At 32.4% G+C, this 26,486-nt stretch overlaps 2 long non-coding RNA genes across 3 annotated transcripts; one reads left to right on the top strand and one right to left on the bottom strand.

Annotated features, from left to right (window-relative positions):
• Positions 1-1,211: 1,211 nt before the first annotated feature.
• On the bottom strand, positions 1,212-5,736 carry LOC148610211 (uncharacterized). The gene is made up of 2 exons (XR_015914764.1): positions 4,797-5,736; positions 1,212-3,429 (listed from the first exon to the last, which is right to left on the bottom strand). It is a non-coding gene; the product is annotated as an uncharacterized LOC148610211 (long non-coding RNA).
• Positions 5,737-18,813: 13,077 nt separating this feature from the next.
• Positions 18,814-24,517, top strand: LOC148610210 (uncharacterized). Of its 2 annotated transcripts, none has more exons than XR_015914551.1 (3): positions 18,814-19,375; positions 22,613-22,672; positions 24,321-24,517. It is a non-coding gene; the product is annotated as an uncharacterized LOC148610210 (long non-coding RNA). The 2 variants fall into 2 exon arrangements; XR_015914550.1 differs by lacking the exon at positions 18,814-19,375 and adding an exon at positions 21,564-21,716.
• Positions 24,518-26,486: the final 1,969 nt, after the last annotated feature.

Genomic DNA, 26,486 nt, shown 5'->3' with positions numbered 1-26,486 from the left:
GTAGCGTCGCTAAAGAAAATATAATGAGCACGTCGGATGAAAATTTAAACTAAATGTGAAAATAATTAGTATTGTATTATAAAACAATGACAGCATTTTTACTAGAAATAAAAACAATATACGAATTTGGTACGAACCGGGAAACGCTCGGCAAAGCTTTGCGTTTTACTCCGTATATTTTGTTAGTTTCAAGCCAATGAAATGTTATTGTCAATTTATCTCTCGCCATGGTCGACTTATAATTCTGATGATTTTTTAAAAGTTTAATTTTAAAGTGAACTCCGAAGTCGTCCGTGGCATTCTGTGTTTTTTGCCTAGGAGAATGATTTTATGATCATGTTTTGTGTTTAGTGTATTTTACTTGATGGCAGAAAATACAAGTGCTAACAGATGTCAAGGCAAAGAGTGTTTAGAATATCATGCAATGCAATAGTGAGAATATAAGTGATCAACTAAACATATCAATTTTTATATGTATAGCACTATGTTTAAGTAAATCGAAAGAGTAATCAAGGAAACCAAGATTATAGCGGTAATCAAAAGAATGTAATCCAGGGACAAAGACCCGACATGGAAAACAGACATACACAACAAAGAACATACAGTAACTAAAATCATACATAAAAAGTAACAAAAGTAAATGAGCAACTCGGACTCCACTAAAAACTGGAAGCATGGAAGTTATGCTAGACTACAAAATTACTCAACTGAACATACCCAGCCTCTTTATTCGTTTGTTCGTTTCCCCCTGACACCAGCCACAATATGTATTTATCCGAGTTAAAGGTACATTTTCATCAGAATTAACATGGCATGGACATTTTCATTTTTATTTCTCTTATATACTCTCAAGAACATGATACACAGCTTCCCAAATGCAGTCTTAACCATGAAACGCATTCAATTATTCTGTACATCTGTATGCATTTTATCATACCGAGAAACCAAATTCATACTTAGCAGAGGAACACTTCCTAAGGTGCCCGTTTATGCAAGCTCAACACATATCAAACTTCTGTCACATCTTTTCCATCATTTTGCTGACAACACCTCTGTGTAAGTTTCATGGAATTGAAAAAAAAACTACATGTAGTAAAAACATGTACATGTGTGCGTGCATCTTATCTTAATGTACATTCGTATCTTACAAGTTAACAAGATAGTGAGTGTATATAGTCAAAACCTATAACATCTTTGTAAACGCAAACACATGAAATTAAAAAAATCTATTAAAATAACTACATGTACATTTAAAATAAGTAAAACAACGGTACAAATTATTTACATAAACACAATACTCAATAATAAAAAAAACATAAAACATAATTTGGCAATCTGGGAGCTACTCGTAGAAAACAAACTTATTTTAGAAATCTGTGTCTGGCGAGAGCCCCAGCAGATACATGAAAGATGTAAAAAATGAAAATACATGTGAGCTAAAAAATGAAAGAAAACAAAAGTACATTGTATCTGGGGGGAGCCCGGCAGATACTGTATAAATTTTGTCTAATCTTAGTACCTGGGGGAGCCCAGCAGGCACACCTGCATCCTAAATCTTAGTGTCTAGGGGGAGCCCAGCAGACACATCTACAACCTTATCTTAGTACCTGGGGGAGCCCAGCAGGCACGCCTACATCCTAAATCTTAGTGTCTGGGGGTAGCCCAGCAGACACGCCTACAATCTTATCTTTGTACCTGGGATTATAATTCCAGAAAATGGAATTGAAAACGCCAAAATGAGTATAAGAAGTGCCCCCAAGGAGATTGCTCCACTGTTAATATGAATTGTACATTTAAATGTAGGTGCTGTAACCCACTATAGTCAACAATAAACACCGGATGGAAATATTCATTTGATTCGTGCATGCATAATTGTAGCTACTGAAGTCCTAATGTACCTAGTGTAACAGATTGATGACCATCGACCTAAAGGTTGAATCAAATGATCTTCGATTCCTGCAGCTGCTGCAGTAGTAGCTGCCCCTATACGAAAAGGAATGACCACTGTATTTGGAATCATCAATACCTAATGAAGATAATGCATGTCTAAAAAAGTCAATAAACTTGTTTCTACTCAATGGTGCTCCTTTACAGTCTATAAAAAGAGGTGATGAACTAGCTGCACTTGTTTCTTCCTACGTTCAATGAACTATTTCATACATTGTACAGGTTTCATTTGATACTTTTAGATTCAAGATATAAATATTTACACCCTGTCTGAAAGGGGGCAAAACCCTTTTTTAAATAATTTTTACAAATCACTGTCTGTCAAAAAAATAGAGTTACTGGAAGTCTTTTCTTTAAAGCTACATGTAAATCAGAACCTTGAATTCTTTTGATACCTCTCAATATACATTCTGACCTATTATTATACATGAGTGGATCTTTTCTACCTTTTCTAAAGTACAAAAGCCTAACTCTAGATAGATAAATCTTCAAGTGGCTAATTTGAGATCTAAGGCTTGATAACAGTATGTAACGAAGTTAATTAACAACTCTTCATCTATAGTAGGCAGGTCTCCTGGTTGGTTAGCTATACCATACAAGGTGACAAATTGGCAGAAAGTTCAAAACCAGTCTTCTAAGCTGCTGTGGTATTTGATGTAATACAAGCGTTCCATAACAGTTCCCTCATACATGTATCATAAAATCTTTCCACTGAATACAAGGTGTTTGAAATTGATCAGCCCATGGTGCTAGCTGTCGAAACTTTGCAGTCTTTATTTATAATCGCTACTGTAGACATGTTGTCGCAATGAAACACAGTTCTATGCCTAGCCCAAAGTACATTGTACTACCCCACAATGCTATAGCCATAGCTATGGGATACAACTCAAATAAGACCCTAGAAGCTTCTTTGTTGTGCAGAATCTGTGACGGAAACCTCCCTTGAAACCACACGGTACCATAAATACCCCCAAAAGTGCAGTCTGTAGCATCAGTGAATAAATGCAAATCAGATGTTAGAGTAAGATTATAATTTAGAAAGAAAGAAACGCCATGCCATCTAAACAGAAATGTCAGCCACATTAGTATATCCAATCTACAATCTTTGGTAAGATAAATGTGGAGATGCAGTTTTTAACAGTTGTGAAAAACTTAATTAGATACGAAATAAATGAACGTCCAGGATAAATTACTCTGCATACAAAATGTAGATGACCCGAAAAGAAAATGAGTAATTGCCTCTTTGTACATAATTTTAATGTCAGAAATTTCTCCATGATTTCATAAATCCTTTCGATTCTCCTTGGGTAACCGAGCTTCTATATATTGCGTATCTATTATTACACTCAAATATTCCAAACAATGAGTCGGTGTAACAGTCTTATGGGGTGCAATTGAAATATTCAACTACCTGAATATAATTTAATATTGCCATACTTCTATCAGCTTCGTAATTTGGTGGGTCAATTGTAAGGAAGTCATCTAAAAATGTAAAATGTTATTCACTTTGAATACATTCTCAGCTATCCAGCATATTGCAAGAGATATTTGGTCAAATATCATTTTCGGACTTGACCGACTAACATAGACTAATCTAGAATAAAAGTAATATTTATTCTCCCAATGAATATCGTGAAATGACCATAAATGTTCTGCTAAAATGCATCAGAAATATCGGTTTTGCATAGCCAACTACCTATCCCACATTTTAATAATATGGATGGCATGGTCAATAGTAACATACTGCAGAGCAAATCTTTTTTTATCAATTAGGTCATTTAAACTAAGGTTATCGAAATCATCATGGGGTGCCGATAAATCCACTACCATTTTATTTTTCTTTTCGGGATATTTCCCTTCGACGATGCCTATTGGATTAATGCGGTATAAGTCGTAATGTATATCAATAAATGGACCATAGATGAAACCTTTGTCTAATTCAGACTGAATATATTTTGAAGTGATATCCGGTTGACATCTAGCTGATAACAGTTGTTTTACATATAACTGAGGAAGACGGTAATGGAGAAATACCACTATCAAAGCCATAGTTTACACCTGTCACTAAGTTTGCACAAATTCCCTATCTGGATGGTTGCATAATAGTTTTTTTTTTTTAAATTGTCAATATTTAAAGCAGTAGACATTGGGCCTTTTGTGTCTAAGGTTTGAATGGCACTTGGAGCTATCAAGTTTTATGAATGGAGACATTGTGATTTCCCGTGTTCGGCTTTCTTACATATATAGCACATACATGTAAATTGTTACACCTTGGTTGGGTACATCATTTCTCTGCATTAAAGTTATTACAAATTTCTAAACCACCATGAGTAATCTTAAGTCTCCATAAGCATCGGTATGCCTATAGTCATTCAGAACTTTGTTGGAATCTCTATAAATTGGCTGTGCAATCATAGAAAAAATAGAATTCCTAACATTGTTAGGGCGAAAGGCTACTGAATGGTTTATACTCTGACAATTTAAACAAATGTTTGGCTTCATATGCAAATATATTGCAGAATAATGTATTATTTCTGACAGACAAATCTACTGACAATCCTTGATATTTGAGGTGGGCTGCAACACTAGCACTAAAAAGCTTATGGTACTCATAAAATCCATTACCAACATACCGGCTTGCCATTTCTATAATGTCTCTGTCATGAAGATCAAGCTCAGCACGCCTATGTGGAAAAACCTCACACATTAATGCTCTTGTGTATCCCGAAAGAGTTAACAAATTCTGCTATTGAGAATTGTTTATTTAGCCTGGGGTCGGGACATTTATTGTCTTTCTTTAAAGTAACTAAAATGTGGTATGTGCAATGTTGCCAAATTAACATCCTTACCTTCTAGTACACTTTGCGTAACAGAAGTGATACTGTTTCCACAAAAGGCAAGGATTCCTTTACAAATCTGAACTGTGTTTTGACGAGTTGATTAGGATTTGTGTACTGTGTGTTGGTAAGATTTGAATTGTCTGTACAGTTAAGATTTAAATATGCTCTGCTACGTGTTGTGTCTTCTTGGAGTTCTTCGGAGCTGTATAGTCATGTTTGTCCTTAAGCTTAGCTCTGTGGTCACCGCCAGATCTGGGCTTCCTGCAGCCGTTGACACGTGTCTGGTGCCTTTTAACCTTTGAATGTCAGTCGTAACAGATTTCATGTCCTTCTTTAATGCGTTGACTTACGATTCTCGAATTACACTGAGAAGTTCATTGTTTATATCATTTTTCTTTCCATGCACTACCGGAAGTTCCGTTCTGGCCATGATTATCTCAGCTGTTCTATCTGACGGCTTCACAGGTATAGTTTCAGCCGTTCCAATATCTTCAGCAGTTATAATTACCTCCCGTGTATGACCATATTGTTTATACAATGAAATCAAATGGGATCGGCGCGCGTTCTCAGGAAAATTTATTCGAAGGTTTGAAATTTCTGTTTTAAGCTGACCAGCAGTCCCATTTTCTGGTAATGATAAATTATACGGTAAATAACGATGCACACTGCGACCCCTGTTGCTTGCCTTCGGAGGCATCGTTCGTGTGTTATAATAAAACTGTTACGTGATTTCCGTAACACATGCTATGAATAGATGCACAAAATAAAAGTAAAACAACGGCTATTGAAGTCCAATAAATATGAAGTTTGGAAAGCTACTTTCCATCAAGTGAAATTCACTGAAATTTGTTTGGGGTCCAGCTGCTTCAGCCTAAAATATTCCATGACATCATGCGTAGGTCATGTGGCTTGTGCATGTCTATCTAAAAATAGCTGTGAAGTTAGGGGAACCAGGAAGGGGAGAACAAACGTATATAAACCTACATTAAAAATATACAGAATGACCTTGTTTACTTTTAAGATGACATCTTGACAACCGAAGTATGTTGAAATGTACGAATATAAATAAATATAACTATCTGCCAATTCATAAAATAATTATCTTAAAAAACTAATATTTTTGCATCATCCATGATGCTAGCTAATTATGAGATATACTTTATTTAAAAAAAGATTAGGAGGTTTGTTCATAAAAACATATACTAATATTAATGTAGGTAAGATAAAAATACAAAGAGCAACTAGCTGTGTATTCATGAAAAGGTGAAAGATTTGTTGAGAAACTGCTGTAACGTTAAAAATGAAAATCAGCACGAACAAAATCATGATTCAGTAACATTCTGAAATGAACTGAAAAATTAAGAACAAGTAGATAAATGAAGAAAAACGTCGACAATTTAATTTCGATAACACAAAAATCGAGAAAAGGAATTAGCTGCTTCTGTAAACAAAAAGAGGTAAACATGCGCTTGTCTGAATTAAGAGGTTGTTCAATTGTTTCCCTCTATCTAGTTCTTAAAATGAAAAGATTTAGCTTTATCAACCACTTCCAAATTTGTATTTTTAATTTGTATCTTGTGCATAGACTAATAGCATAAATGAAGATAACTATTGTAGAAGTATCATTATTTAAGTTCGATAGATATGAAATGTCATGTAAGATAATGTGAATTGGAAATAGGCCAAATATTTTCTAAGCAATAAAGTGTTCGAAATGAAGTGACTCTCATGCAGTCTGGTAGGTCTTCAAAGTATTTGAGTTAATGATGCTCTTAGTAACTCTAGTAATGAAGATGGTCTGGATGGTCAACCGGTCGGGCATCCGCTGATGGACTTTCTGAATCGCTGGCAATCAATGTGAGATAAGACATAACACATTGTCCTTGAATGATGCCGGAATGACAAGAATACTATGAAAGAGTCAGTAAAATTAACTTACGAACAAGAGACATAATTTATCAGAATTTTATATTTTTATTATTGATTTTTTTTTCGTTTGGAAAAACGGAAATTAAATCTTTAAAGCAGCCAAAATTTTAAATATCTCTAAAAATCCATAATGTTTAAGCATAGCAGTGACTTAATTATCGTCGCCAATGCTGATACCTATACCTCTAAGTCTTTTTTAGTCTACTTTGAAAGCTTGTGTTTTAAAGAAGTCCGTGACATTGCCAGTAGCATTATTAAATCGCCTACAAAAATAAAAGTCTTATAATTATGATATTACAGTATAACTCTTTCAATAAGCTGTCAACACCTGTTATAATTAGAATATTTTTGTATTGAAAAAAAAATAACGTGAAGTTGTGATTGATTCTATTTTAACAATAACTGTTTATCAGGTTAAAAAATCAAAATATTCTATTCACTTTTAATATGTAAGTATTTGTAAGATTCAGGCAAAATGAGAAAATGTCACAACCTCAGTGATGTGACAATATCATTTCACCCAATAATGCTTTCTGTGTTTGAACTACCATTATTTGATCTCTGAGTCATTGTATTTGCTCAGATTTTTTTCAATAGAAAGTTAGAAAAATGAGGTTTCCGACAGAGTTGTCTGCTCTGAAAGATTCATCTTAGTGCATTTCAATGAAATTATAACTCAGTTTACAAAACTCTTGTCTTTTTTCTTGATTCTTATGGTACAAACAGTCATCGTAATATACAGAAGAGGATGCTGGAATTTTCAATCGACAATATATTTTTGTAGTGTGTTGCGGACGCGTTTTTCAACAATCGGTTTGCATTCCAATGGGAACAAATTGTGCTCCTCTACTTGTTGACCTATTACTTCACTCTTATGAGGCTTACGTTATAGCTGATCTGATCTGGAAGAAAGAATATCGTTTAGCTAGATCCTATAATCTCAGTTTCCTCTATATAGATGACATATTATCTTTAAACAATCCTAATTTCGGGAACTTGAGATAAAGGATACTACAGACACTGTGCATTCAGCCTCATATCTTGACATACACTAAGAAATCGATGGTAAAGGTACACTTTTGACCAAACTTTGCAACAAACGTGATGAATTTCCATTCAGAATTGTTAACTTTCCTTTCATCTGTGGCAACATCCCTTCAGCACCTGCGTATGAAGTGTTCATATCACAACTCATGCGTTATGCCAGAGCTTGCCAAAACTACGCAGACTTTTTGTATCTCACTATAATTCTAACAAATACGCTTCTGGAACAGAGTTATGTTGCTACAAGATTGAAGTCATCACAACAAAAGATTTATGGTCGTCATCATGAACTCGTGGATCGTTACGGTGTATCCATCAACGTGTCATAGTTTTCCTTTCCTCTTTCGTCTACCCCGGACTTCACCTTTTATGAACAACTCGGCGGGTGTTTCTAGAAAAGCAGAGGACGTTTACCCCACCGGTGCACCTGGTCCATGCTCCCAGTTTTTAGTGGAGTGCAGGTTGCTCATTTGCTTTTGTTACTTTGTATGTATGATTTTAGTTACTTTATGTTCTTTGTTGTGTATGTCTGTTTTCGTAGTCTGGTCTTTGTCCCTGGATTACATTCTTTTGATTACCGCTATAACCGAGTTGCTCATAAAAATATCAAGTCCGTGGTAGACGAAAGAGGAAAGAAAAACTATGACACGTTGAAAAAATAAGTTTTTATGTCGCAGATGGATACACCGTAACGATCCATCGCACATACAAAATGGTATTTGTTTTCGTGTCATGTTTCAACCACTGCCTGGTTCTAACAGAGACTGACACTAAAACAGTATAAGATGTTGTTCTTCTGTATGTACGGTCAACCTGTCTGAACCGAACTTCCTTTGGACAACAGAATTTCATACGTTAAAAAAAGTGTTTAGATCATCAAAGTTGAACACACTTTTAAATTTAAATGTTGAGACTTACTAACCAGAAAAGTTGACACAGATGGTCATTTCGTAAGGAATTGGTCATTGTATTTGAATTAAGCTGAGATAACGCTTATTCTACCAACTGTAAGGGGCATTAAAAGAGGGTTTAAAGAGAGTGCTTTTTTGTACGGAGTTGAATCTTTACATTTCAGTCCTCACCGAAGACGAACTTTTGGAACATTGTTTTCCATTTCTATTTGTTCTAAATATTTCATATGTTCAAGGGGTTGCGCCCCAACAATTATACGAGCACTTTGCTTTTATTTGTTTTTTATCTGAAATATTTCAACATTTTAAAAGTTTAATTTCCTAAACAATTTTTTTTCAAAGATTTTGTACCAGAGACAAATTTAATTAATGCATTGTAAAATAGCGTTTTCAAAACGGATTATAAAAACTCTGCAACAATAGCACGTTTTATGTGACTCCTTGGTAACATGCATTTCGTGAAAGCTTGTTTTCTTAAACATTAATTGAAATTCAAAAGTAGCTGACACTTATGTTGACAAATGTTAATCAGAGGAAATAATACATTGACATGGAGTCCATTTAAGAGGTTGTCTATATAAAAATAAAACAAATTCTATGATATGAGTGGCATAGAGTAATCAAGGGAACCAATGTTATAGCGGTAATCAAAAGAATGTAATCCAGGGACAAAGACCAGACATGGAAAACCGACATACACAACAAAGAACATAAAGTAACTAAAATCATACGAGCAAAGTAACAAAAGCAAATGAGCAAATCGGACTCCACTAAAAACTGGGAGCATGGACCAGGTGCACCGGTAGGGTAAGCGTCCTCAAACATTCAGTGAAATTTTGGTTCTAATGTAATGTGTACACTATACAAAAGAAATTATTTTAATCCACAATGGATGTCTTTTGAAGGAATCTAAAATTTCCTAACAAAGAACTACAAATCGCACAAAAAAGTCATCTCCCTTTTTCAATCCACTTAAATGTTTTTTATGTAATTTATTTTTTTTCTTTTATGGTAGCAGTTCATAAAAAAAGAACATTTAACATGAACGAATGTACCAAATGGTTGATCCAGGAATGGACACACTCTTAAATGCTATATTAATGTTTGTTATTTCATTTTGTCTGCGTTACGCAGTATTTATCTAGAAAGAATGAAGCATTGATTTTGTAAAACTGTTTCACTGTCAACGTAAGGTTTGCCAGTGAAGAGCGACTATAATAAAAAAGAAGACACAACAAAAGAAATAGTGAGATTTTATGCCAACCATTAGATTCTGTTGATGAGGTTTTACCACTACATTATACAAATAATATGATAAAATGAGTTCCATGTGTAATGCAATTAAAATCAGAGTTTAAATCGGATTGATTGTATGATGAATTTACATTAATCACATGTATCGCATTTTTAATAATTATATAAAAACCATTAGGATAAAAGTATTAACTTTAAGTAATTTTATTGTCATGATACAATAGAATTTAAAGAATCACATAATACAAACGATGTTAAACATATGACGACATGGCGTTTATTGCAAAATACAGCAGGCAAAGTTATAAGGTAATCCCCCCATCCTTAAAATGGCAGTCAAAAATGTCTATTTTTAAAATTTAAAAGTAGGTTTACTATCCAGGGAATCACCTTCACTAAGGGATTCCCTTTCCCAAGCAGAAAGTATGTGTTTATCTTCTGTACCTGTCACTTTGTTGTGGCCTTGTTATCAAATGATTTATAGATATCGCCACGGGCAGTGTACTACACCTTTCATTTTCATTTTCACAGAATTGAAAATTTGCCATTTCTATGAATAGAAATATGTGTATTCTTAGGTTGATTTTTGTTTCGTTTACATAAGTCGTGTCTTATATTCGGTGGTTTATATGATTTGTCTATCATATATGTACTTTCACAAAGAAACCTTAACCACAATACTGATGCATAAAAGTCCAATTAAAAAAAAAACGTAGAATAAAATTACTATATCATATTATCCTGCAGTTATCGTCTACTTATACAAGGTGCTAAATTCATCTATGCTGCACTTTGTGTGCATGTTATTTTTGTCTCTATTTTAATGCCACTCCAGTCATTTTTTGAAATTACTATGGAGCCGGGGATTTGCCATTCATGTGGGTTTTCAAAATGAAACCAATTAAGCGGGACACAATAAGAATAACCATGATAAATCAAATATCTGTCTATATTACAAAAACAACCATTTTATCGCTTTTCGATTGTAGGATAACAATATTGAGATATTGTCGATACATACTGCCTACATGTGTAGTCTGTGCGTTATATGAGAAATACTTAGATAATTACAAGTTCGTATGCCACCAGTGTGCACGAAAAAAATATTAACGTACATTAGACATTTTCCTTTTAAACATGAGCGAGAAACTGGAACTATTTACTCTTCTCGGTGTGCACTTTTTGGTTTCTTTTTCCTTTTTTTTTTGTCCGTTTGGCATTTCGTGCTGTGGGTGTCCACAAATTTCTCGTACTCTGTAGGTATGAAAAAAGAAAAGATTTTTGTATAATCAGTATTAACTGGAATTGATTATTAGCATTGATTTGTTCTTTATTTATAAACCCTGTATGAATAAAGGCAAGAAAATCTGTCCAGAATTTGACCAGTCCCATTTCAGAATTACTGTGAAAGAATACCAATTTCGTGGATTAGGTAAGAAAAACAAGTTCGTGGATTCCTGAAATCGTGGTTTTGGGGTTATCAGTATACATTTCAATGGAAATCTCCTTGTCGATGGAAACCAAATTTCGTGGTTTGGCCTACCCACGAAAACTACGAAAATTGGTACCCCACGAACAACAATACTTTCATAGTATAGTTCAAACAGGTTGGTATGTTAAACAATAACCTTTTTGTCTTTCTATAAATATCCTTTTAACACCACTTGCTGAATCGAATTACCTCTGTCAGCATCCGAGATTGTAAGTGAGTAAATCCGATTGTGCAACACCCAAATTTCGGACTTTAACAAGGGTTTGGTTAAAAAGGCTTATGGTTAACCACGATTTAAAAACATTTAAAAGTCTCTGGTTCAGACAAGTTTTCGGTTTATTCAGGATTCGGTTATGCTAGGGTTCAAGTTTTATGTTTTATGATTAGCGTACGCTTAACCTGACTTTGTTACTTTTTAGAAATACAACACTAACTTTGTATACTACTGAAAATTTGAAAGACAGTTCCAAGATTAACCATATTACATCGCCGAAACATTATCAGAATATTGTACAGTTTGTGTAACAACACGTCGTAGATAGAATAAAAAACAGAAGCAATACTGGAGTTACAAAAGAATGATAAAACAAAGTCTAAATAAAACAAAAACAAATGAATAAAAACAACAGCATATATCATACGGGGTGTACTCGGGTACTCGAAAACGACATAATTGTCAATTTAAAGAATCACATAATACAAACGATGTTAAACATATGACGACATGGCGTTTATTGGAAAATACAGCAGGCAAAGTTATAAGGTAATCCCCCCATCCTTAAAATGGCAGTCAAAAATTGTCAATTGACTTTTGCAACATAGATGACACAGGCACAGCATAAATTATGTCTCATTGATTGTTTGGTTCAATGTAATGAATGTACCGTATGCATGTCAAAAGTATGACGTTTGTTTTAAATCGACAATGGATTGATCAGGAAATGATTTAAAAGTTTCATTGCAAAGCATAATATTTTGCTCAAATTAAAGAGATATTTTTTTCAATTAATTTCAATGCTTTCTGTGCAATTAATTTCTCTTTTATCGTTGAGGTTAATCCAAAATTAACATTCATTTTTGAGATAGGGTGCATTTATGATATGAAATGGTTGAACAATTTTTAAAATTAAAATTTGTAATGTGCCAGCCAGTGCCTGGTTTTACCTGGACACCCGTTTACACTGGTACACTTTTACCTGGAGACAATTAAGTAGCACTGCAGTTAAGAATCATGCAAAATGTGATTCATGAGTGAAAAGCCTACATTTTTTAATTTTTGATATTTTGTTTAAATTGCCATATTAAACAGAAATTAACATTCGGTTTTTCATATAACCCGTGTTCTTACTAGATAAAAATTAGATAGAATGCACTGTAGATTTCAAAATTAAGGGAGATAACTCTCTAAATGACACTCAAATACAATGGAATCCATTGGAAATTCAGTGTTGATTATCTCCTAAGAGCAGACAGATTGGAATGAATAATTACACATTTCATAATATAGACCCATAAGACAACTTAATTACAAAAATAAAAATATGAAGCTTTTTTTTGGAGTGTATCACATTTTCAGATTATGCATGATTCTTACAAAGACAGCTACTTAAAAATCAATTATATGAAAGGAAACAGAGACAATCTATATACACAATGAAGATGACATATTACAGTACAATAACAAAAAAAAAAAAAGAAACTAAAGCACTTGCAATATAAACGTCCTAACAATTGGGATGACATCAGGTGCTTTAGACCGATAACTTGTCCAGCCTTGTCACATTATAAGAGAATAATATCTGCTAAGTGTCGGGTGATTTTGAACTAGATATATAAAGAAATATTGCCCTTATTTCGGTCCCCCGAATTGTGATGACAAAATGTAGACGTTTGTAGTAATGAAAATAAAACTAATGTAAACCTTTGACTTAGAAGCATATTCAGGAAAGTTCATTCGCGGTGCTGAAAAACAAAGGAAAAAGGGTTCGTAAAAGACAGATAACAGTTATCATAAAGGACATTCAGAAAAATAATAAACATGCATTTTCTTAAGACAAATGTGTTGTTTCATGATTAATATATCCAAACACTTGTAACATTTTATTAAATACGGATTGGTTAACCTAGTAAATGTGTTCTTTTTGATCGCACAATGGCAAATGGCCGACACAAAAGATATAAATTACATTTTACTGTTCCTTGTATGTTATGTAAGCAAGGGTTTAAGTCTTTTTTATAATTTATAACATACTAAATATATGTTCTGAAGGAGTAAAGACTAGGAAAGGACCAAGAGAAAAAAAAAACGTCAAGGACAATTTCCGCGAATCTTCCGTCAGCAGCTGCACAATAAATTGCATCTACCGAATTAAATTTCTACGTATTTACATTGTAACAACGCAATAATTCATTGCGTAGTGTTCATCTAAATTGTAATATGAAGTTAATAGGGAGAAGTATAAAAATCTTGAAATGTATAATATGCATTAACTATAATGCACGTACTTAATGGTGTTATAGTTTTATGACGAAGCAGAACATTCAGGAGGAAGGCAAAAATAGAAAGTTAGATAATGGACCAATGGTATCCTATCTTCGACAAAAATAAAAAAAAAATATCAAGTTTTTGAATTCGTCTTTGTAAATATTAGATATGATGTGAAGTATTATTGCACACAACCACAAATTCCCTTTTATTTCACTTAAAGAAGCATTTACACACAGCATGAACAGCCCGAATTTGTCATTTGATTTCTGCACTATCGTGAAAATAAATGTATATGGTTAGGTTATGCAACTGGTACATAGAAACAGTTGTTGTTCTTAGTTTAGTTGATTTCAGAGAGTGGGAATGTATAATTTACTCCAAACTACACATTTCTTTAGAGAGAAAACGATATAGATACGTTATGATATGGCGTATGTAGACCGGTAAACATCAAGTGTTTGGTGTTTTTCCTACACCTTAAAAACGTTTACAATTGACAGTGTCTGAATTTGATATGATTTTGTATATATAATAAAAAAATGCAGTTAATGTTAGTAATTAGGAGATGAAAGAACGACTGTCAGATAAATCAGTCGCATTACATCATTCAGTGCACACATTAACGCAAATACGATTTAAAATATTTCATTTTAAACTCTTGACTCTTGCCCTACCGCACCTGGTCCATGCTCCCAGTTCTTAGTGGAGTCCGAGTTGATTATTTACTTTTGTTACTTTGTATGTATGATTTTAGTTACTTTATGTTCTTTGTTGTGTATGTCTGTTTTCCATGTCTGGTCGTTGTCCCTGGATTACATTCTTTTGATTACCGCTATAACCTTGGTTCCCTTGATTACTCCTTGATTACCGCTATAACCTTGATTTCCTTAATTACTCCTTGATTACCGCTATAACCTTGGTTCCCTTGATTACTCTTTGATTACCGCTATAACCTTGGTTTCCTTTGATTACTCCTTGATTACCGCTATAACCTTGGTTTCCTTGATTACTCTTTGATTACCGCTATAACCTTGGTTTCCTTGATTACTCTTGAAAAAATTAATAATTAATTGACTTATTAATTAAATAAATCAATGTTTAAATCAAAGAGGCATCCTAAATATTGTTTCACAGCTGGTGTAAAACCTAAAGTATTTCTCTTTGCAAAAGTACAAGGTCAATTAAAAAAGGCATCGTAAAAAAGTAGTTAAATGGAAGTATTTCTAATCGACAACTTATTGTCATGTTTGCAAGAACGTCCAACTAACGAACGGTATTTTCAGTAGAATAAAATCTTTCATTGTCACATATCGTTTTAAAAGTTCAATAAAATCTGTTTTACAGCACATCGTTTGTAAAAAAAAATATTTCGATACTAATACAGCAGTGTATGTATATGTATACTAGTGAATTACTAAAAGACATTATGTAGGCTGTAGACTGCTTAACTACTTTACTCAGGGATAAGGACCCACTTACGAGTAAAATTATGAACAAATGCTTTGACGAGTGAATTTTTCTTCTTGATCTTTGTTTTCTGATGCAAAACTTTGTCAAAGGTCGTCCGAATGGGTCTTCTGAACATTCCACAAATTATATGAGAGCTGATATGAAATCTAAATATTGAAATTTAAAAAACACTATTTCAATTATGATGGCAGAATTAATTTAATCGTTATAAATATCTTCACTAATTATATCTAAACCGTAATTTAACGCTGAATAGACTATGATGTTAGAGCTTTCACAAAAATGTGTGTCACATAATAATTGTTTATATGTCTTATATATATTTGAATAACTTAAATGATTTTTATTTTTTGTTTCTGTGGAGGGGAACGGGGGTATCAGCAAGTGAGCTTTGATCACAGTTTTTTTTCGTTGAAATTTCATGTCTTCAGTTGTATTTTTATCATTGGGACTTGCCAAAGTGACGAGATCTTTAGCGTTGCCTCTAAAATGTATGCTGTAAGGGTTGGTTAATATAATGTATGTAGCTTCGTGGTTAGATCAACCATTCCACAAATTATATGAAAGCTGATATAAAATCTAAAGATCGAAATTTTGAAGAAAAATATTTCAACTATGGTGGCAGAATTAATTTTATCGTTATAAATATCTTTTCACTAATTTATACTACTCGAGGTGACATGACAAACTCGTTTCGTCAGCTCTATAAGAGCCATCTTTCACGGGTAAGTACTCCCAAGTTTTCATGAATTTGTCTAATGGTATACGGGTTATTATAATAACGAAATTAAGAGTTGTTCCGCAAATTCATAGCATAAAGGTTTGAGGAAATCCATACCATAAAGGGAACCTGAGATCTCTAGACTTATTGTTATATAACAGTGCCTAGAGAATCAAAGCTTATATTAATAGGATAATTAATTGGAAAGAGTGAATAACCAAAATATGATCACGAGTGTCGAAAACTCCTGTATTTAACGAGTGTGCGGAACTCGTTGTGACGATTTGGCGGGAGAAAGCGCGAGAGTGAAATTACCGACTTCATCTCACAGTGTGAATTATCGAAAAAAAAATTACACTGGGAACATCACTGCAATCTATATAATAATCGTTAATATTATTTTTAAAGTTAATTAAGGCCATCGAACACATTTATGTTCATTACACCTTTTTGCACGATACAACGCGAAACTTTGCTCATTAAATCCATTACAGTTTCGCGACTATTCGCGAATTGAACACTGATTTGCTTATTCATTTGATTTGTATGTACATGTTTTGTTTATTTTGGTTGCGAGTAAATTAACTAAATATTCTTGTGCGCTTTTCAATCGACTGACCAATCAATCATTTTTATCTTTTAAAATGGAACTGGTCGGTAGACTCCTCAAGATTGGACACTAATTCAACCCATTTAATTTAAGTGTTCTGATGTATGTAGTAATTTTATTATTTTTTTTTTTTACATTTTTAAAAATACAAGACGATATTATAAACATCAGAAGGATAAACTTCAGGACAGAATTAACTGTAAAAATAAGTTCAGGAAAGTAAAATTTTCGCTTTTTTTATTAATGCATGTTGTTATGTTTTGAAAAATGCCTTGGTTAACTGCCATCAACACGACCTTGACTGGTTAAGGAAGAACATTAAACATGATGTAATCCCAACATAAAATATGAGAGGTGCCTGTTACTCTTTTGTACAATTATAATCTACCTCTCAATCGACCATGTTATGTTTGTAAATACAAAATTTGTAGTAATAATAATAAAAGTTACATTTGTGATCATTTATTTAACTCATAAATTAACAGTCGAAATGTTCATTTTATCTAAGATGTAATGTAATTATTTAACCATAAGGGATGAAAATCCGAAGAAACTACAAACGTTTTCGCTCAATTAAACATGGTTGGAGAATGAATGAGGGAAAATTTGATAATTTTTATTCTCTTATCTTATTTTAAGATCTCTGCATTTCAAATAAAATCTGGACTACGTTTCGCCAACAAACTCGGGATTGTTGATGTTTCATTTTTTTTCACGAAAACACCCGAGAACTGTATGTGCGATTTGTATTGATTTGGGAAGTGTTCATTCAAAAACTTAATCATTGAAACAATGGCTGTTCATTGCATCAGCTAGGATATGCTTAATATAGTATGTGTATTTACATTCTGTGTGCGGGAAATTCACTCAGTAATATGTCCACTTCTTCAAGGAATACCTAAACATATTATATGTAGACGAAATGAGATATCAAATTAAAGAACGCTTGCAGTCACTGGAAGCTAAGGTCAGAACATAACCAAACAGAAAAATGACCATACCATAAAAATTATCAACGTATGTAAGAAATTATCAGTCACTACAATTCCAGTTGATTAGGTTTGGACTTAGTTTCTTTCATCATCAAGACATATGACGTTACCTTTTGTCGAAATATCTGTCAATGTATTATCTTAACATCGGATTTAACCTTGAAAGAATTAAAATGACATTTATAACGATAATTACATATATATACACAAGCATACAAGTTTTTTTCAAAGAATAAGTATGTTAAAGTAGAGTAAGTAATTAGAACACAAACATAAACACATTTTATATTAAAATCAACGGTTGTCTGTTACAATATCTAGATTTTCTACTTGGTTTACACGCTTGCATCAACAATATATCCACCTCTCTATAATTGTGAAACCAACAGTGTCAAACATGGTTATAGTTGTACTCCAATCTAGAGACTCAACTTGCAGTAATGGAGCAACAAATATCATGCATAAACTAAAAGCAGTTAAGTCAGACTTTAATTACATACATTCAATTCTCAATTCGGACTTCACCAAATAATACGTGCCAGTAGATATCATTTGTTTCGTCTAAGAAGGGGCGTACACAAAAGGAAAATAGAAGTTTTCAAGGTGGAACTTCATGAGACGGTCGTAAATACTTATTGGATTTTATTTGGTGTAATAAAAACTGATTTCAAATGCATATCCGTAAGACATTATCCTAGTATGTGGGAACTCAAATAGCTTTAATAATTATAAGGTAAACCCCTAGTATTAGATTAGGATAGAAGATTTGAAAAGAAAGAAATTATACATGTGAATGCAAAATTATGAGCATCACAAAATATTTTATTACACAAATTAGTAATGTAATGAAACAATTCCTATATACATACAACGCTGATACAGTTGTTTAAACATATTTTATTAGCAAAGTAGCAAACGTGATCTGATATGGGTTAGATTTGTGTCAGATCCCAATTGCTATTTTACTAATCAAATATATTTTAATACGTGCATATTTCAGCTTCAGAATTATTAACAAAAACAAAAATGACTTAAAATATAGGTGTGTAATTTCATCATAAATGTTATTTGTATTTTTAAAAGTTACATGCAATGTACTTCTAGTACCTGCCTTTTGTTCTCAATCCTTCTATAAGAAAAATGCATATTACTAAAATGTTAAAATATATAAAAGTGAGAAAAATTGCTAAACTGCACAACTTGTAAAAGAAAGATTTTGTTGATAGCAATAGTATTTTATACAATGTAAGGGTCCTAAATCTGGAACCAAACCTTGACGAATAAAATCAACATGATTTGCATAAAGTAAATAAATTTGCATACTTAAGAATTACATTTGTGTTTGAAAACGATAGATACATTTTAATCAATGATATATCCATGTCCACTGCATTAATCTTTTTGTTTGTCTCTATTAAAATGACGCAGAATTTTAAGTAGATTTATGATTATCCCCCTTGCTGATCGCCATTCGGAAGCATCAATACTGGCTGTTTCCTGTGGGTTTACATAATTCGAAGTGGTCACCTTCTTAAAAGATTAAGCGTAGTGTAACTTATACCTACAGTGGCCTTGAAGTTGGGATAGGAGGGCAAGCCATGCCATTTACCATAAATCTCCACTTAAATAGATCAGACTGCATGTCTGAACATGTTTATGTCATGAAACCAAGACAAGGTGAACACTGATTTCTAGATATTGTTTTTACATATATTTTTTCTGTTTCCTATTTTTCTGTGTGTACATGTAATTCAATATTTAATTGCACCATCAACTCATACATGTTATTGTCAATTTTAACAAATCACTTCTAACCACAACAGTAAACGAACGACGAAAATCTACATGAACACTACCGTGTACTCACTTTAATAAGACTGTAAGATAAGCAAATGACATATAATGATAATGGATATGGTTGGTGAATATGTCAAAGAGACAATCACCCCTTCGGGATGAAAATGTCGGCCCAAGGCCACCCATGGGTCTTCAATGAACGACGAGGAAATCCTTACACAACAGGGCTTGCTGCAGCTCTCCCCAAAACAACATTATACACAGGTATAGCTAAATAGATGCACCAATAGACTTCAGCAACTTATAAGTAAACTAAGAGTGAAAACGAAACAAGACAAAACTGAGGCTAGAAATAACTGACTTGTGAAAGTCTATCACTCTAAATTGTTTTGTACAAAGAAGTCGATAATTAAACACACTTTATTAGATATTTAGCCAAATTTTATAATTTCCGATGGAATGATACTATGCCATTTGATTTGAACGTCCTATATTTCATAGTAAATATACAAAAATGTTATCTTAAGACTTATTCCAATGGAGAAATCCGATAATCCACTGGTAATAATGTGAAAAGTCAGTAATTTATAGTTATTGGCGAAACTAATGTTAATATGTGTTATGGATTATGTTTTAATCATAAAAAAGAAGACATTAAAAATAAATAGCGAATGAAACTAGATTATTCGACAACACTTTTTACAAAATACTTCTAAACATCATGTCAAGACATTCAGTTGCTGGTGTATTTCATGTTACTCGAAGTTCAGCTTTCAAATTTGGAATAATTTCAGTGCCCGTGGTCCATACTTAAAATGTAGCAGGTTATTTAATGTGCACCACAAGACTACTGAGGTTATTTCTTCATAAACCGAAAAAATACAACAGCCTTTCCTTAAATAAAAGGAATTTTATCTAGATTAGTACAGTGGTTATCTAGCTCGACTGTCGTACGCTTACCCTACCGGTGCACCTGGTCAATGCTCCCAGTTTTTAGTGGAGTCCGAGTTACTCATTTACTTTTGTTACTTTGTATGTATGATTTCAGTTACTTTATGTTCTTTTTTGTGTGTGTCTGTTTTCCATGTCTGGTCTTTGTCCCTGGATTACATTCTTTTGATTACCGCTATAACCTTGGTTCCCTTGATTACTCTTTGTATATTTGCATTCAGTCTTGTAACATATCCATACTGTAATCGACGTAATCATGTGAAAAGGGTTTTTTTTATCACATGCAACAACACAAGTCTTTTTTCCTTATAAACAGAAATATAACGTTCATATGAATATTTTGTCCTTGTGACTGAATTGTACTAATATTAGAGAATACACACCCCACATATAATGACGACACAAGTCACAGGATGATTGTTTACCTGAAAAAAAACCACAAATTAATTTTGTGAAAATTTTCACTTTCATGCATGTGATTATTGCTTTTTTTCATATATTTTTTTTTTCAAGTAATTAATCTGAATTAGTCATAAATTAAAATGACAATACTTATTTGAACATTTCCGTTATGATAAGTTTTCTAATGATACATACAATCACATGTAACACTTTTGTAAATTGCATGTTATACATGAAAACAATACACAGAACTTTACAAAGTAAATGATGTATTATGTAACTTCTTAACCAAATTAGAGGAACCTTATTGACAAAGATGTACACGATTGTTTATTTGTGTGCACCGGAAATATAAATTATTTTGATTTAAAGAGGCTTAGACCGAATTAAATGTTTAGAGGAAAGATTTGAGTTATAATCAAGGAAATATATCCGTGTAGGTTTGGCACTGATGAAATGATACAGATTATCAAACATGCAGAGGCAACATGTACATGTAGCTGTATATATATGGTCAGGATCAAAGATGAACGTCAACGAGTTCACCCCAATGACCTTTGTAAATTTCTTCGTACATATGTATTATGCTCGACAAAAAATAACTTTCATAAAAAAAATCACTTTAAATATTTTCACTGAAACAGATATGTAGGCGAAGTATGTAAACAATCATACCACCATGGAAATAAACAAAACTATACGACTTAAAATCCTCATCTCTAGATATTCTTAACCTTTATAGATATAGGGCATTTCATAATTTTATCTTTTTAATGGAAAAAATATTTATGTGATATTTTAGTTTATTCATCAAAAATACCAATATTCGTTAGTTGCAGTTAGACTTTATTTGTCATGCCCTATTTAGGTAAATAAATACGCTTATCTTAGTAGTCATTTTAATACACTTTTTACGCAGCAAATAATTGTAATTATGATACGAGGTTATTTGTAATGCGCCTCCAACACTGTAAGTTTTGCATTATCATTTAGGATAAAACATCAGCAGAAGGGCCTTGACAATCAACCTATTCATATACATCTGTATTGTCTTGTTTTACAAATAGTACATTTGTACCTATACGTACTGTAGTAGGCTATTTGATAACATACAGTGGTATGCATAAGAACTTTTAGCTTAAAGTATATCTAAAGGTATTTCACATGTAAACCATCAATTTTGAAAATGTATGGACTGCAAAATTATTTTACTGTTAGACTTATACAACATCATTGTAATGTTTTCTTCCTAGACAACAAAAGCTTTCATAGTTTCCATGTCACATATTATTTTTGTTATACATTTGTGCTAAATTATGTAATCTTTGTACGAATCATGAAAATTCTGTAAAATGTGATACACTTTAAAAGGTTACATATTTTTATTTTTGTTATGAAGTTGTGCTATAGGTCTGTATGATGAATTGTTTATATTTCTATCTATCTGTGCTTAGGAGATAGTTCACATTGAAAATAGAACAGTTTCTATTGTATTTTAGTGTCATTTACAGAGTTATCTCCCTTAATATTGAATTCTACAGTGCATTCTATATAATTTGTATTTCCTATGAATAAGGGTAATATGAAAAGCCACATGATACGTGAACTATCTGTTTACTATGACGTTTTAAACAAAATATCAAAATTAAAAATCTGTAGACTTTCCAACCATGAATCACATTTTGCATGATTCTTAGGTGGAGTACTACTTAATTATGTGCCACATTATACACTCTACATGTTTCATATTTATATTTCTTGTAGGCAAGCTGTGCTGTTCAGTTCAGAATATAGCGGCTAATTACTATCTCCCGTCTTCCCTTGGTTAGTATCATTATTCCCCTGCCCGAGGGCTGATTATGATATCTAAATTGTTTTTAAATACATAATAGATATTGTGTTCGTATATTGTAAAACAGACAATTTTGTTTACATTGTATTGTATTTCCATACTAATATGGCTTATAATTCCTCTATAATGTAACAAATTTCACAGCATCAAATTCAAAATTGTGCAAACAAGTTGTTTTCTAAAACTAAACATAGTTTTTTTCAATAACATACATGAGTAAATATTTCTTATTTTAACAACATATAGCTTCATTATCTAGAAGGTGAACATGTATTCACTGCCGTTTTAAACATTTTTTTTCCAATTCAGATAGTATATAATCATTTTGTGTTAGATAATACATATATGTAAGGACAATTTATACTGTAATTCATTTATTTATAGACGGAATAAATGGAATAAATACTTATTTTCGTTGGGTTGAAGCTTTCGTGGTTTTGTCTCAAAATCTGATTTCGTGAGGGCACATTTTCTTGGTTTCATGATCCAAATATTACTGTACCATATTTTTCCGTTATAATTCATTCATTTGTTTAATCCATGAGTTTTTATAACAAAGAAAACGGATATTCTGATCGTTGTTAGTGGACAAAAACATGTACCTATATCTGTCTTCATTTGTACAAGGGAAGAAAGTAGTAAAAGTACACTTAAACACATCTTAATTAGAAAGTACATTTTTGGCTTATTGTTAGTTGGTCTTCAAAGGCAAAATTAATTACGTACAAAATACTTGTTGATTCGTGTTTTGAACAATGCCCACGCTCTATTTATACTAATTTTACTTCATTTTCTATAAAGGTACATCTACATGTATAGATAAAATTATAGTTTGCGTAAATTCACTTGTATCTATCAAGTATTTCCTTCCAAAAATTGTCATTTTACTATCAAATGTCACTCAAATTAGATAATAGGAATTCATGCATTTGTCGAAACACTTAAAAGCTCAAGTGTTTCAAGGAGTCCCCGTGTTTTGTTTTGTGTTTCCTATTCACAAATATCAGTTAACATTAATTTTTGAAAAAATAAAGAGGATCAGAATGCAATTGACATGACTTTAACCTGAATCCTAAACGTCCAAAATTGGAATAATTCTTAAGTAGTAGTCTTTGTAAGAATCATGCAAAATCTATGAAATGTGATATACCTAAAAAAAGGCTACATATTTTTATTTTTGATATTGAGTTGATTTATGGGTCTATATTATGAAATGTGTAAATATTTATTCAAATCTGCCTGCTCTTAGGAGATAATCAACATTGAAATTCTAATAGATTCTACTGTATTTGAGTGTCATTTACAGAGTTATCTCCCTTAATTTTGAAGTCCACAGTGTATTCTATATAATTTTTATCTCCTAGGAGCATGGGGTATATGAAAAACCTACTGTTTATTTCTGTTTACTATGGCATTTCAAACAAAATATCAAAAATAAAAACATGTAGTTTTTTCACCCATGAATCACCTTTTGCATGATTCTTAGCCGGAGTACTACTTAATTATCAATAATTTATATTTATGGATTAAATAATTGTTTTGTACCATATATCGTGACGCACTTGATTTTCAATAGTTTAATTACTATGTGCATGTATTCTTTTGTATTTGTTTTATTAGAAGACAACTAATCCTGGAAAAGAAGAATTGTATGGGTTGATTGGCAGTACACAATCATGAGATGTTTCTACAATTAAGTTTATTGTCATACTGGAAAACTAGGGCGATATTAACATGATATATATGTCGACGAATTACTTGATCCAAGTGACAAGTATGATAATTACTGATTTTCGAAAATAAATCTATAATTTTTGTTTAACTTTCTTATCTCCAGATCAATTTTATTGAAATACAATGTATTACAAATATGCGCACTCTATAGACTGATTTGTTCTCGGCAAATGATTGGTTCGAATTCTATTGTAACGTCATCAAAACACATAATTTTTCTATTTATGACATGAGCACAAAGAGCACAATTTCCCGCGAGCCTTTGCGCGTTTTTAAATTTGAAAATTGTACTACCTCGAGTATAGAAGATGGAAACCCATTTAATAAAATTTGTAGGATTATATTCCATTTCAAAATTCAGAAATCCTTCTTGTGGAATTACACAGTAATGTCTTAAAGTTTGTATAAGCAACTAAATCAACGGCTTTTTCCTGGAGTCTTTCCAAGCATACATACGAAAACAAATACCAGGTTTTAAAAAACGCATTGATTCTCCAATAACTTTGAATGATAGCGTTGGCAAACAAACGTATCATTTTTTTCACATTTCTTAATTTTAACTTCAGTACCTATTTGTTCGTAAGTTTAAACATACACAGTTTTGTCAAATTTATATAGTAGTATACCCGACATGTCTAATATAATTTCATAAGTTCAAGAATCAATTCTTATAAGAATCACGGTCTCGGTGATCTAAAGGTACGTGCTCGCCTCTAGTGCAGGAGGTCGTTGGTTAGATTCCCGGTCGAGTTATACCATAAAACTGGTCATCACTACTCCGCTGCTTTACGGGTTAGTTGCCCCGGAGTCAGAATCATGAGTCCAAGTGGAGTGAAATGCCTACCCGCGGGCTGTTGCCTCTGTGAGCTAGCACAATAATTAAAAGATGAGCGTGTCTGACTAGTACTAAGCTGGATAATTTTATGGTAATTACAATTGCCATTCTGTTTCTATATTTTGTATAGTAAATGTAAGTATATATGTGTTTGTATTTTGTTGTTCTTATTCTTTTAAACGTTGTGTGCCTATTATCTATGCTCGATGTCGTTCTGATATGCATGAAGTATTTGCCATACAAAGCAAATGTAATTGTATACAGAAATAGTACTCACTGTATTAAAGAGGAAGACCTAAGGTAAGGGACACAACTCATACAAATTATTGGAACGTTTGCATTCAGCATTTTACATCAATCTCATGTAAGAATCAAAGTAATTTGGTCTGATTTCATTCTGTTTCAAATGAAAGCTTGAAAGACTTTAGTGAAATTGAATGTGATACAAACATGTCACCAACTTCATGAGTTATGTCCCTTACCCTAGGTCTACCTCCTTAAGTTCTGGAATCTGAATGAATCAGGTATAAATCATGCTCAGTGTTTATGGTCTATTGAAGACGACATGGCAATCCGTTTGTCTTAGGAGTGTCAGAGGATGCAGTCAAGTGTGTTCAAATTTACAACAGAACGATATGGGAAAAGTAAGATATTCCCATAAATGATGAAATTGCAATGGATTTTATATAATATAAACCTTCGATTATTGACACTTTAAAAAGAAATGAATGCCATTTCTGCGGTTCAGATAACATTTTAAATAAGATCTCTTAGATATTGTTTTTTTTCTCACCATGATTCACAAACTGCCTCATTCTAACAGAGAATAATTTCACTAGTATGAGTGGTACCATTGAATATCATTTTTTTTAAGAAAAACTTTTTTTTCAATCTCTTTTTTTTCAAATATTTAAATATTATGGTTTGAATATTCATCAAATAAATTTCATTGAATAGTCGTTTTAATTTCACCAAGGGAACCATCTTATTTATGAAAAATGATTTTGTAACATATTGATATGTTGTGTTGAATATTCATGTGATACATAGACAGCTATTTCATGCTTCCAATGGATTTGGGATGTTGTTTACATGTACGAGTGGATTCACTAGTTATTTGGATATTCTCTTCTGAATCCATCATTGAAGACTTAAATTACAGTGTACAATAAAATTTCTGTACCAAAAAATCCCGAACTTTCCATTTCATGTTTGTT

Source organism: Perna viridis, chromosome 8 (assembly GCF_037379345.1).
Source record: "Perna viridis isolate PV_CMFRI_1.1 ecotype Kerala chromosome 8, ASM3737934v1, whole genome shotgun sequence".
Taxonomy (NCBI): domain Eukaryota; kingdom Metazoa; phylum Mollusca; class Bivalvia; order Mytilida; family Mytilidae; genus Perna; species Perna viridis.
This window is presented reverse-complemented; position numbering and strand designations above follow the sequence as displayed.